Genomic DNA, 12,500 nt, shown 5'->3' with positions numbered 1-12,500 from the left:
CCGAGGGGTCTTTATGTGGAAACCTCCACGAACAATCGTCGTTTTTTGATGGTTTTTCCGCTTCTCACAGCTGCTCTTTTCACACCTCCGGATATCTTGTGCCAAATCGTCGCCCGTTTTCTTATTTCTTTTATAATAGAGTTGGCTATCTTTGTGGCATCGATTGTACAAATTCGTGAAGAGGGCTGGACGAGTTGAATGAGGGAGAGATCTTCGATCGACAAAAAAGAAGAGTAGCCCCCCTAGAACCTGGCAAAGTAACTATCAATGAATTTCCGAGCAATTCTCAACCAACATATGCCCCCGTAAAGATTATAACACACAAAAGACTCCTTACCTTAGGAGCGGGATGAGTGAGACATCCGGCGAACGCCGGTGAAGAACGCAAGCAAAGCTGAGCTTTTCGGAGCGAACCAATCTTCCATACCGACCCCCTTACTCTCTCTCTATTAAAAAAAAGCTTTCGGGAAGCGCGAAGAGCTAAGCCACTAATGTCGTGGCGAAGGTTATACCTCAGAAAGTCAGCGAAGAAGCCCACAGAGCGGGTTCATATGTGTTATATCCTTTCGATCAAGCGACAACTTCTAAGGAAGGTTTTCATTCCCCTTTGAAAGAAGTAAAAAAAAAAGCGCTAAGGAAACACCAATGTAGAGAGAGAAGGTTGCAGAAGTTCTTCTAGATCTCATGGAATAAGGAAGAATTTAAAAAAACACTTTCCATCTCTTGCTTTTATAGAAAAAAAGAATTTAGGAGATGAAATCCTGATTACATTACCGCAGGCCAAAATGAAATTTGGAAGAGCAAGCCAGAGAAAAGAAGCGTTGAGATAATATACCTTTTATCCTAATCTCATCTACTGAAAAAGGGGGTCGGGCCCTCTTGATCACCTGAAGAGATTTTTAGGCAGAATTGGCAAAATTATTACCGTGAGGATTGAGCTGCCAAAAGAGATTCTCCTCCGTTTTTTGGGCTGGAAGATAAGATTTATGCAGTCCATAAAACAAAAAGTAGCCGAAAGAGCTCTCACAAATATAATTTGAGTACCACGGAGAAAAGCTAGCTGGATAAACAAGACAGGGATCGCCCGCTCGGCAATGCTACCTTGGGGAGGAGGCAAAACACTTTAATAAAACATTTAAACTCATATTAAAAAGCTTTTCCGATATATGAACAAGATTACTATAGAAGAGTTGGTGAACATTGTTTTGACTCATAGCTCTAAGATGACTAGCATGAATGAGCCAGCTTCAACACCACCTAGACTCTTAATCATAGACAGACTTGCACTGACCTCAACATAAAAGGATGAACCTGGTCTGTCTATTCGTACGCATTGGCTTAACTCACTCCCTAGACACTGCAAAGAAAAGAACACATAATGAAAACGGCCTGGTAAGGGCTATACAAGGGAACGAGAAAGGGGTTTGATAAGAAAGAGTTTGGGAATGTCCCGCTTAGTTAACAAACATTGAGTTTAGAGTCGGGGCAGCATGGATACGAGACTATTGAAGTGAAGTTTGGAATCATTGTGGTTTTCTATCTTCAGATTACCAAATCACCAAGGCCTTTCAGCGATTCGACTCGCCCCCCCTAAGCTAGACGACCTGACCTCAGAGAGAATATAATGAGTCGCCCTAGCCTTAGTCTTACTAAGAGTTTGAATTGCTCTGTAGGATAGTAGGGCGAATGAATTGCATTAGTGTGATTTGGCTAGCTGAATCGCCCAGCGATCGCCTCCTTGCTATCTTAAAAAAAAAAGCGGACCCGCGCGAATCGCGTCTTCGATCTTGCATATATCCATTATAAATATAATTTCTATTTTTTTATCAAAATCTTTATCAACCAGGTCAACTGACGCCAGCATAACCACTACGGAAACGAAATTTCCTTAGTCCTTTTTCTGTGAAACAAAGTCAAGCCTTTTCCGCCTTCCACTTTGGTTGGACGGTAGTTCCGGGAGCCAGTAGCGGTAACAGGTCGAGGGATATCAAAGAGAAGGTGCAGTTAGTCAAGCCTACAGTTCGAATACCGCGGTTAGTCAGTACGGCAAGTAGAAAGGCAAAACAAAAATTCCTTACTCTTTGTAGAAAGGAAAAAAAGTAAGCTAGACGATGACTTTCTGTTATAGGAAGTAGGCACCAGTACCAGTTTCCGGTAGTGGTTACGGTAAGACTTCTTTGAAAAGAGAAAAAACTCCTTGCTTCATTCTTTTTTGTATAAGTTGGCTTAGGGAAATACAGAGACAGAAGGTAGGTCGGCTAGTCTGGTGCCGAAGTGCACTTGGGAAAAAAGGGAAGCTTGGCTTAGAGAGTAGCTTTGCTTAGAGAATAAATCCGTCTTTCTTCCGTCACGGTAAGCGGGTCCTTTCTAGGACTGATAGTTCAGTTCAAGCGTATCATAGATCAAACTCTTTCAAGCCTTTTAAGTCAAGCTTGTTGTAAGGCTAAAGCCCCTTTACTAGTAGAGGCAGAACGAAAAATCGGAAAGCAGTCAGTCTTTTCAGTAAGTCAGTGTTGCAAGTCTTATGGTTCGAACTGAGTACAGAGCCGGAACTCCCGGAAGCCTGTGGGGAATGGGGAAGGAAGACCAGACAGAGCTTGAGCCTGAGAGAAGGAAGGAGATCAGATAGACGAAAAGTACTTTCCCTCGTATGAAGAACAAATCCTATCTCTTATCTCTCTAGTTCCGGAACTCTTGGTAAGCTAAGTTTCTTTGAATATACCTTTCTAGAAAAGACCTTTCTTTTATTTTACGCCTTATTAGTTATGAAAGCAGAACCCAACTTGATCGATTCAGTGCTTGGATTAGGTCCGGGTAGAGAACAGGTAAGGGCGGTAGGCTTTTCACTTTAGCCGTTGTTATTCAAGGCCTTACTCGTTTAAAGCTTTTTTTATCCCCTCTTTCTAGTTAGGGAGACCGTAGATGAAAGCCTCTTCAGTAAACTCTTTCAGCTTCCGCTTCTGAATGTGGATGGCGGCTTTGGTTGGAAAAGAGAGTGTTTCAGTTACGGTTTAGGGCTAGTGAGTTACTATACGTTCGTGAAGGCAGACAGGCGGTCGTAGACAGAAAACCGTTTTCGCAGAACGACTTAGAGAAAAAAAAAGCACTTCTTGTTTCGAAAAGCGATGTGTACAGTTCCGGGAGTAAAGGAAACCTTGTCTCTCTTGCTTTCGGGCCTACGTCTCTCTTTCAAGGGTTCCAGTTTCTTTGGTAGCTTTGGGCAAGGCAGTACTGGTACTCAATCGATCTTGCTCTAGCCGCTTGCGGCTGGAAGGTTTACTTTTCCTTTCCGTGAAGTTTTTGTTCCAGGCCCCCTTCTTAGTCAATGGAATGATAGTTGAAGGGGCGGGATCATGACTTTGACTTATAGGTAAACCTGTAAGTGAAGGAAGATGCTCGACTGAAAGTTCAGAGCGTAGGCACACCGAAACAAGTGTAGTATACGGAACGAGCCTATAAGCCCACCCTGGCGACAGTTCAAAGGCATGGAGAATGGGGCTCTTTACCCAGACAAAATCGATAGAGAGGTAAGGATCTATAGACCTTTTCCGGAGAAGGTGCTTGGGGAAGCCCTAAACGAAGGGCTTTTTTTCGGTATACTACTAGGTCAACATCTCAGTACGCAATAATCCAGTAATGAATAGAGAGTCCAGCAGAATTCATTTAGTTGAGCCTTGAAGACCCATGTTAAAGCAATATCATGAACGTACGAGAGGGTCGTCATTAGATGACTTAAAATAGGCATTGTTTCTACTTCAACTATAAGATAGTTATAGTAACTCCGCTGAATCTATCCTTCGAGCGATGGTATAAGGCTTGGATTCCAGAAAGCACATGAAAGAACGAAATAAAGAACGTACCGAAGGAGTATGGCTTTCGGGGGACTCATGTAATAGATAAGCTTCAATACTGTGTTTGTTAGACTTCCCCCCCTTCAGGAGATGTTAATCTGTTAACATATGGGACTAGACTCTCGTATAGAAGAAGAGAGAGTCTATCCTTAATTGATTGAGTATGACACTCTTCTAATTAGCAAGCGCTAATCTTTCTTTAATGAATGAATTGGCGCAATCACCATCCATCTTATATTTGAATTGAATTCAGGTAAAAAATAGGTGCTTGAGCTGGAACTCTCGCATCAGCTGGATCAGCTTAGGGGAAAGGAACTACTTCCCTTAGTTGGAATAGAAAGCTTGGGTGTCTGCCAAGGGATTTAATTGCTTTCGTCCTTTCTTTGACCTGGGAAGCAGCTTTGTCTACTTCTAGCAAGAAGCGATAGAAGATAGATTTCTTTCCTGGTGAGCTAGCCATAGCTTTGGAAATAGTGGTTTATTGGCCTTCCTAACAATAGGAGGAGATTCGAGTGAGCTTTGTCATTGGTAATCCTTTTTATGGTACTCGGTTTACCAAATAACCCGACAAGAGGTCTAATCGAAGTCGAAGTCAAGTTTTATTCCTTTGTTAACATAGGAATCAGAGGGAATTTCGTATAAGTCTAGTCAACAATCATTACTTGAGTTCCATTCGTTCACTTTAAAGCACGAGCTGCGAGAAAGAGATAGATTTTCGATCGTCGTACTAATCGCCAATCTCGATTCAACTACAAGCCTGCTATTCACTCAATTGAAAGTCGGATCTTGCCTTCACTCCTAAAGGAAAAAAAGCTCACCTCAGAGCTTCAAAAGAGCAATCACAGTCGAAAGAGCAAACTGATTCAACAATCGTGAATTGAATTGGCCTCGAGTCAGGCCTAAGTAAGGCGTCAACTCTGAGAAGTCAGGAACCGGGTCAAAGGGAGAAACCTTTGACATAAATAACTTACCACCCTCCCGAGAGAATAACTCGTTCATCTCATCGAAGGGATACCGAATCCGATCGTACCAGAGGACTCCAAATACACAATCTTTCTCGGGAGGAAGATATTATGATTACGATACCAAGAATTCAATTCGAACGGAAAAGCCCTGAAGAAACTTCGGGCTCGCTTGGAAGCGTTAGGTCCCCAAAGAACTGGTTTGCATTTGGTAGCAGTGGCCTTCCAGGTAGGATTCCTGGTCATTCCCTGAATCAGGGGAATGGTTGAAATCTCTGGGATATACCGCTCAAGAAGTGAACGCGTTGAGGACAACATGACCAAGGCTGAGTGGACCACCCGAACAATATCCAGAGCAAGAGAGGATATACTGGCTAAGGTTGACAAAGACAGCCTCACCAATATATCTGACCTCTCCAAACGTTGTCTTATTACCTTACGGTGATAAGGAGGGATGATCCTCGGTAACCCAGTCCTAGTGAGGGATATGGGAACAGACAACTCACTTGGGGCGGAAGGCTTATCTTTTGCATAATATTATACCCGCTGACTTGGAAGTTGCCTTTGCTCGTGTTCCCGCCGGCTGGCCTAAATCAAAGTCGTTTCCTAGCCTCGAAGGCTATGGAAGAGGTGGCTGGCCTTCCTTCGGGTGTGGTTTTGAGGCCAGAGAGCGGGTGCATTGGCAAAAGTACGTGTAAAAGCTGAAACTGCTTATCCGGGTGCGGCTTTCTAGCCATCAGGATAGAAAAGTAGATCGTTCAACAACCAAGGGTTGCCTTTCGTTCACTTACAAAACAGAGGAGAAGAGCGAGGTACATAGTCGCTTTAGCGAAGCTTACGGGGATCTATAGTCTAAAAAAAAAGAATAAGCAAGTTCTCGAAGAAAGCAGCCAAGTCACACTATTCCTCCAACTGAGACTGGCAACATGAATTCATACATATACCAAGTTGGACTGCCAAGAAGATCTGGGAGAAAAGATTCATTTCACCGATGGGAATGATTCCTCTCCTTGTCAGCCCACCTCTTCCTAACGACGAGCCCAATGCGCGTATCAATGGACTGACCCGAGCAGACAAAGGGGATAGTTTTGAGTATTGGAAGTAGTGCATTCCAATAGCTACGCGCATCAAGGTGATACCTACACCGAGCGAATCTGACCGTAGCGTACCTGAAACCGTGCCAACCAAGGGAAGCCTATGAGAACCCATACTGATAGGCTCAAATCACGGGATTTCCCACTATGGAGTTTGATCTCTGGTTGCTGCTTCCAGTCTCTGTTCCGATGGTTATTCCTTGACATCACATCCAACTACCGATCTCTTTCTATGAGTGAAATCCATTCTATAGCTGGATTCCCAGTAGTCAGTTTGATCCATGATCCTTCTCTCTGGCTAGTGCCCATTCCTTTTAAAGAGATACAACCGATCTTGGACTTAAGACTATGCGCGTCGCGTGCTCGATCTAGCAAGAAGTTTCATTCCTTCTGTCAGCGAGCGCCTATGCCTTATCTTCGTAATATCACAGGCCGCCCCTTTAAAGCTAATCCATTATTTAGTCCTTGTACCGTAGGAGTTGAGTCTAAAGTTCTCAAGTATCAGGCTAAGCTATAGACTTTCACTTTACAAAGATATCAATAAATTATCAATAATTTAGGAAAAAAAGATCTATTTTCGGACTGCTAGTAATAAGTAATTACATAAGTCAGAGAGTTGTAAAAAGAAAACAATAAGGTTGAATACAAGAATAGTTAGTTGTAATAAGGTAATTAAAAAGAGTAAGACTGACTATTATAAGAGTATTCAATATCCTAATATAAGATAGACTAATACCCTTCGGTCAATGCTGCCCACTTTTTCGTATACTCGAGCTGGGCTATACTCTTTTTCGAACTCGTCCGTAGCGGGTCTCGTTCCACACAAGCATTGGTATTGACACAGTGCATATACTCAGGAAGAAAAACCTCATGCTGATATCTATGGTCATATTCTTGTGTAACTTCTGTCGTCCCGTTCATTGTGGTTCCTCGACAAAGAACTTGGAGGTTTCCCTGTGACTAACTTAGCACACTTCTGGTGGTAGCCATTGGGCTAAGTCTCCATAAAGAGCCACTCACATATTTGTTTTATAGTTCGGTGTGAGATTACCTAATTAAGCTACGCTCATCATTTATGATCCACGGCTCGCTCAATTAGAGCACTAACTACTTCCTTAAAAGACCAAAGACGCTTTTTTTTAATCGCTCCGCTGGAACGATCTGGTCGAGAGGTTTTCCAGTCATCTCGGTGAGGAATTTTGCTATGCTACTCGCTGACCTTACACTGTGAGTACTGCTGTAGCAAAGCCAATGGGAAGATCAGTACCAGGGCTCAATGTAGGCTGCCAGCCAAAAGATGGATTGAAGGGGAAGAGAGTCGCGGGTAAATTCTATTCCATAGTAAAGGCTAAGACAGACCCTATGTTTACTTTGCGATAGTCTTAGCTCGAAATTTGCAAGCCATACTATCTACCCAAATGGATTTGAAACTGACATTCCTATATATCGGAGAAAAAAGGTTTAAACTTCCGCTTATGGTAAGCGAACTTGGTAAGCAAACTCTTTCCCGGCAAGAAGATAAAATCTTTCCTTCGGGCAAGTTCAGTTATAATTGGGAAAGGGCATTCAGACTCGCACTATATGCTGCTCTGCTTTCGCTCTTCTATCTGTGATTGTGGGAAGGGTAAGAAGAAAAAAAGGAAAAGTGCTACTAACCTCTCTTTCAAGAACCTAAATGAACCTTGGGGGAGTCTCCCTCTGGCTGATCCCAACGTCTGGTTCCCGATCATGCGTGTATTTTTCCACCAACAGCTTTACTGACGAACTGGTCGTTCGCATATGTCACTGATAGCTAAGCTATTTGGCTAGCTCTCGAATCGATAGACCACCGATTTCTTTCTCAGTCGATGGGGTGACATTCCAATCATTTCCGAAGAAAAAAAGGATTCCTGGATTCGGCTATCTATCATCATCAAGATGGCCCAGCCCATTTATTTGTCATGTCACGACAGTTGCTTTCCGGTTTGCATCTCTGCAGCACAAACATCTGGTACAAAGCATTGCTTTCTTTAATCACAGTTGTGGCGTGAAAGAGTTCGTCACTTGATCAACGGATACATTCAATTCACCACGGCGGCATTAATGAGAAAAGAAGAAGTACCACGATCCTGAAGGAATAGCTCGACCCACCCAGATGTATACTCAAGTGGATTCCGACTTCGACGATTGCCAAATCAAAATGAAAGAAATACACTTGCATTGAGTAATCCCATCTGAACAAAAAGGAGAGTTTCCGAACTTCACTTTTCTGTATAGATGCGCAACCTATAATCGGGCTAACGGTTTATATGCTCGTTAGGCTTTCCTGTTCGAGCAGACATAGGAACAATTAAGCTAGCATAGAGCGAAGCTCAACCAATGGGCTATTTGCTATAGTTCAAAGTCCTATTCATAGAAGGTCCGGAGACATGAGAAGGTGGTTTACTTACTTTTGTACTAGCGTGAGCGTACTTGTGTGTTAAAGGGCTACTTTATTTGGGATGCTAAGTAGAAGTAGAAGCTATAGGCGAAGGCTTTCCCGCAGCTCAATCCGTTGCTTGTTCTATAGTAAGGTGCAAGCTAGCTACTTGCTTGTTAAAGGTGCTTGCCCGCGGCTATTCGTAGATCTGGAGTTCTATAGCCGATTGTGCTACTTTCAATCCTTAGTAGCGGGTATTTGGTGAGAGGGCGCCTATATCATAGCTGTTACTTTGCTTTCTGGATACCTTTCCATGCTTTGCTTTAAGAAGCCTGCTACACACCTTTCTCTTAGTTGCAAGTCTCTTTTCTTTGTGTTGTCGGTAAGACCTAAGGTTGAAGTAGAAGGCTATAGGAGCTCTGCTCGGCTTGAACTGAACGTGGGTAGCATTTGTTATAGGAGGTGATTGTAGTAGTAGGAGTAGTAGCTGTTTCTTAGTCAGAAGGGCATTAGGAATTGTATATAGGAAGCGATAGGCAAGCCACTATCATCGTATATAGAATAGGAATCAGTCTTGGGTGGAAGAAATCTCCGATCGGTAAATGGATCAGGGAGAAAAAGTAGCTAATAGTTTTCTAATGGTGTAATGTAAAAGATAGCGGATACAGTGTCATTAGCTCTTCTTTTCCCGAGTGCGGGAGTCAGAGGAAGAGCCGGGTCCGTCTTGTATACAGGGATCTAATCGACCAGGCTGATTAAAGTACGTATTATCCGGTCTTGGACCAACCTTACAGACTTCCTTCTTGTTGAATAGTTGGCCAGTAAACGGTAGCTATAGATCAAGTAAAGGATATGGAGTCGGCTACAATGTTACAAGAGTAGAAGGGACGTAAAAATCGAGTACTGAAGTTGTTGGGCTTCTGGCTTGTAACTGCTAAAGCTACGAAGCAGTCCTTGAAGAAAGAGAGAAATCATCTCCTTCTAAGCATTCTATATCCTCGATAACAATAAAGAAAAGGGTTGTCAGTCTAAGGTCTTTCTTGCAGTTGGTATCACAGACATGGTTGAAGCTTGTCTGAACTGTCATGAGTAAAAGATGACCCTGAAGTTGAACTGGATGATTTCCTTTCTCTAGCAGTAGCAGTAAACTTCGCAGCAGTCCTAAGAGCTCCGACAGTGATGAATCAGGCGAGGAAGATGAAGAAAAACTCCAAGCCTTAACACGTGCAGCGTGAGAAAGAGAGGACCCCCCTATTACGTAAAGCTCCTCCCACGGAAGACGAAGTCAAGCAGATCCATTTTGGCACGGACGATGAACCACGCCCGATATTCATCAATGCCCACCTTGCTCCTGAAGAAGTGATGTAGTATACCCAACCTCTCCAAGAGTTCCTTGATGTGTTTGCATTCTGCTATGCAGAGATGCCAGGGAAAAAATACGTCGCCGTCCATGAGCTCAAAATTCGGGAATCGGGAAGATGCAAAGCCGATAAAACAAGCACATAGAAGGTTCCACCCTCTACTCATGGGAAAGATAGAGAAAGAAGTGCAGAAGCTTCGCAACATCGGCTTTCTTTTATTTGGTAGGGAGGCACCCGGACGACCTCTACAGATTTGCCCATTCCGCACCCCTTTCGGCATTGACTCTGACCTTATATAGTCATGCCCTTCGGGTTTAAAAAAGGAAGGATACGAAGTACAGTCTATGATGAAAATCTTCAGAGAGATGTTGCATAAAACCGTAGAATGCTACGTAGATGACCTAGCCGTAAAAAGCTATAAAAGAGTCGACCACTTGGCAGATTTACGAAAAGTCTTCCTTAGGCCTCGACCAGAGGGAGAGGAGAGGGAAGCTGTCTTCTCCAGGACAACTCCAGAAAGGAAAGAAAGACCCGTACTGTAAGCTGCTTCTTAGCTCACTGCGATTGCGATGTCTTATTACTCTGGCTTGCCCGGCTTCTTTAGAATATGAATATTGAGTGAAATCCCTTAGTATAAAAGTCTTCCTTGGCCTTGGCTAGTGTGAATCCTCCTATAAAGAGGAGTGAGGTGCTTACTAGCAGGCGTAATAACAGTTTTTTTCTACTCTTGAAAAGGAAAGGAACCAGTTACTTCCACCTTGGAGGTCTCCTAAAGAAAGGGAAGTCCCTCATGGAGAAGCTTTTGAGCTCATAACAAACTAGGTCGAAAACCCAAGTCTTGATGCCATTTCGTAAACCCTTTCTCAATGAATGGAGAGAAAGTTCGCAAATCTTTTTTCGGAACTTCGATAACTTTATGTTGGCAAAGCCAATTATTCCATCTTCGGGCATTCGTGCCGGTAAAAAAGCTAAATTTTGTGACGATAAGGAGAAAAGAAAAAGTAGCCGGGCTCTGTCGGGCGATTTGGCTTGGCCACTGCCACTAAAGAAAGAGTTTTGTTTTGGCTTTTGCCCAAAGAGCTCACTCAAAAGCTAGGGGTCCTACTCCAATTTTAACTGTATGGAAGGAAATTGGTTCATCTACCCAGGTATGAAGTAGCCGGTTCGATAGAGCTAGGAAAACAGAACATTGAATGAAACCATGGTGTTAATCAATTGAGATCGACCTTTCTCATGCTCCAAGCGATCAGTCCATGACTTCCTTTGTTGGCTCCTACTCTACCAGACGGTGACCGGCTCAATAGAGCACCTTTGGGCGCTGGCTTTTCGAAAGCAAGTTAGGGAACCAACAGCTTGATAAAAAAGTTTCATCTCTTACGAGAAACCTTAAGAGTTCCGGATAGTAAAGCACCAGTCCTTAGAGGACGAAGATAGTAGGGGGCATTCCCGTTCTGAGAAAGATTACCTAGGGGCAGGAGCGGTTCAAGCCTATGTGACCGAGCCCGGGCATTCACCCAATGCTTACTTTTAGGCATAGCATTAGCCTCTTTCCGCGAGTCAGAATCCCTGATCCTTCTATAGTAGGAAGACAAGATCGCAAGGGAATCACTAGTTCCATGCCTTCTACTTAGGCAACCCGAATCCGCGTATACCTACTCTAGCAAGAGAGCAAACTACCAACGGATCCTTCCACTTCTGTAACAGAGGCTAAAAGGTGCGAACGAAGAAAGCTTGTTTGGGCTTTAAAGGCTTCGCACCTACTTGTCGTGTCTCCCGTCATAAGACAGCAGGCCAATACGAGGGATTGACTTAGGCGCAATAGCCTGTTTGAATAGAATCGTAAACCGCTCTATCGCTACACCTGATCTGTTTACTTATTCTTATGCCGCTAACGCGCCCCTTTGTCAAACAGGAAACTTCCGATCGACTTCTGCCGGGTTGGTTGCTCGCTTCCAAAGCCCTAAGCAAGAGGTCCCTGTCCTGTCCTGTCCTGAACTAGAACTAGAACTAGAACAGCTAACTCGGACTCAGGGGACACTTCTTACTTGTTAGCTGCAGGTACGAACGTAGAGAGTTTGTTAGGTCCCATCCGGTCTACAAAATCGAACTCGAACAATTGGCTTGACTTTAGCTACATGGACTGTTTCACTTACTTCGCATGTCTGGACATTGGACCTTCTTCTGGCCTTTGAACTTTAGCAAATAGTCAATTGGATAGAGCGGAGAGAGCTCGTTGGGGGAGCTCTTTGCTAATCGAGGGCTTCACTTCAGATTTTGCTATTTAACTTCCCTTTCGCCTGCTATGAACTCCTAAAGGTTTCTCATCCTCCGCCTCAGATAAGGGTAAGAGATACTCTTACTAGGAATGAAAAAACTACAACTGCGAAAAGGGCTGGATTTTCCCGGCACCCCTATTATTCCATGTATCAATTGTGTCTGTGTCGTTTGTCCTGTCCGAATCAGATAGGGTTGTTGGCACTTATATTATATTCTGGTACCATCTCAGTCGTAGAAAATGAGTCCACTGGTCCTTCTGTTGGGTTACCTGTAGCTGATATAGCTTTTTCGGAACCAATATCCAGTTCAAGGTATTCCGCAGCGGTTACTCTTTATTTTAGTGATGGAAGGGTAAGCTTTTACACAGCAAAGGGAGTTTATCCCGCTTTACCCAGTAGTAAAGGAAAAGCAGTATAAAGGAGAATGATTTAAGAACCCTCGCTGGTGGTCAATCACGAGAAGAGAGGAAAAAAGCATACCTTAAAGAAACAAGAGTTATGTGAGCAGATGCTGCTGAGTAAGCGTACTATACAGGGTGGTAATGAGATTCACTAGAA

General features: G+C 43.6%; 1 pseudogene; it reads left to right on the top strand.

The window, feature by feature from the left end:
* Window positions 1-532, top strand: part of LOC126667312 (uncharacterized tatC-like protein ymf16) — a 1,060-nt pseudogene extending 528 nt beyond the window's left edge.
* The last annotated feature ends 11,968 nt before the right edge of the window (window positions 533-12,500 follow it).

The sequence above is a fragment of the Mercurialis annua genome, linkage group LG2 (assembly GCF_937616625.2).
Source record: "Mercurialis annua linkage group LG2, ddMerAnnu1.2, whole genome shotgun sequence".
Classification (NCBI taxonomy): domain Eukaryota; kingdom Viridiplantae; phylum Streptophyta; class Magnoliopsida; order Malpighiales; family Euphorbiaceae; genus Mercurialis; species Mercurialis annua.
This window is presented reverse-complemented; position numbering and strand designations above follow the sequence as displayed.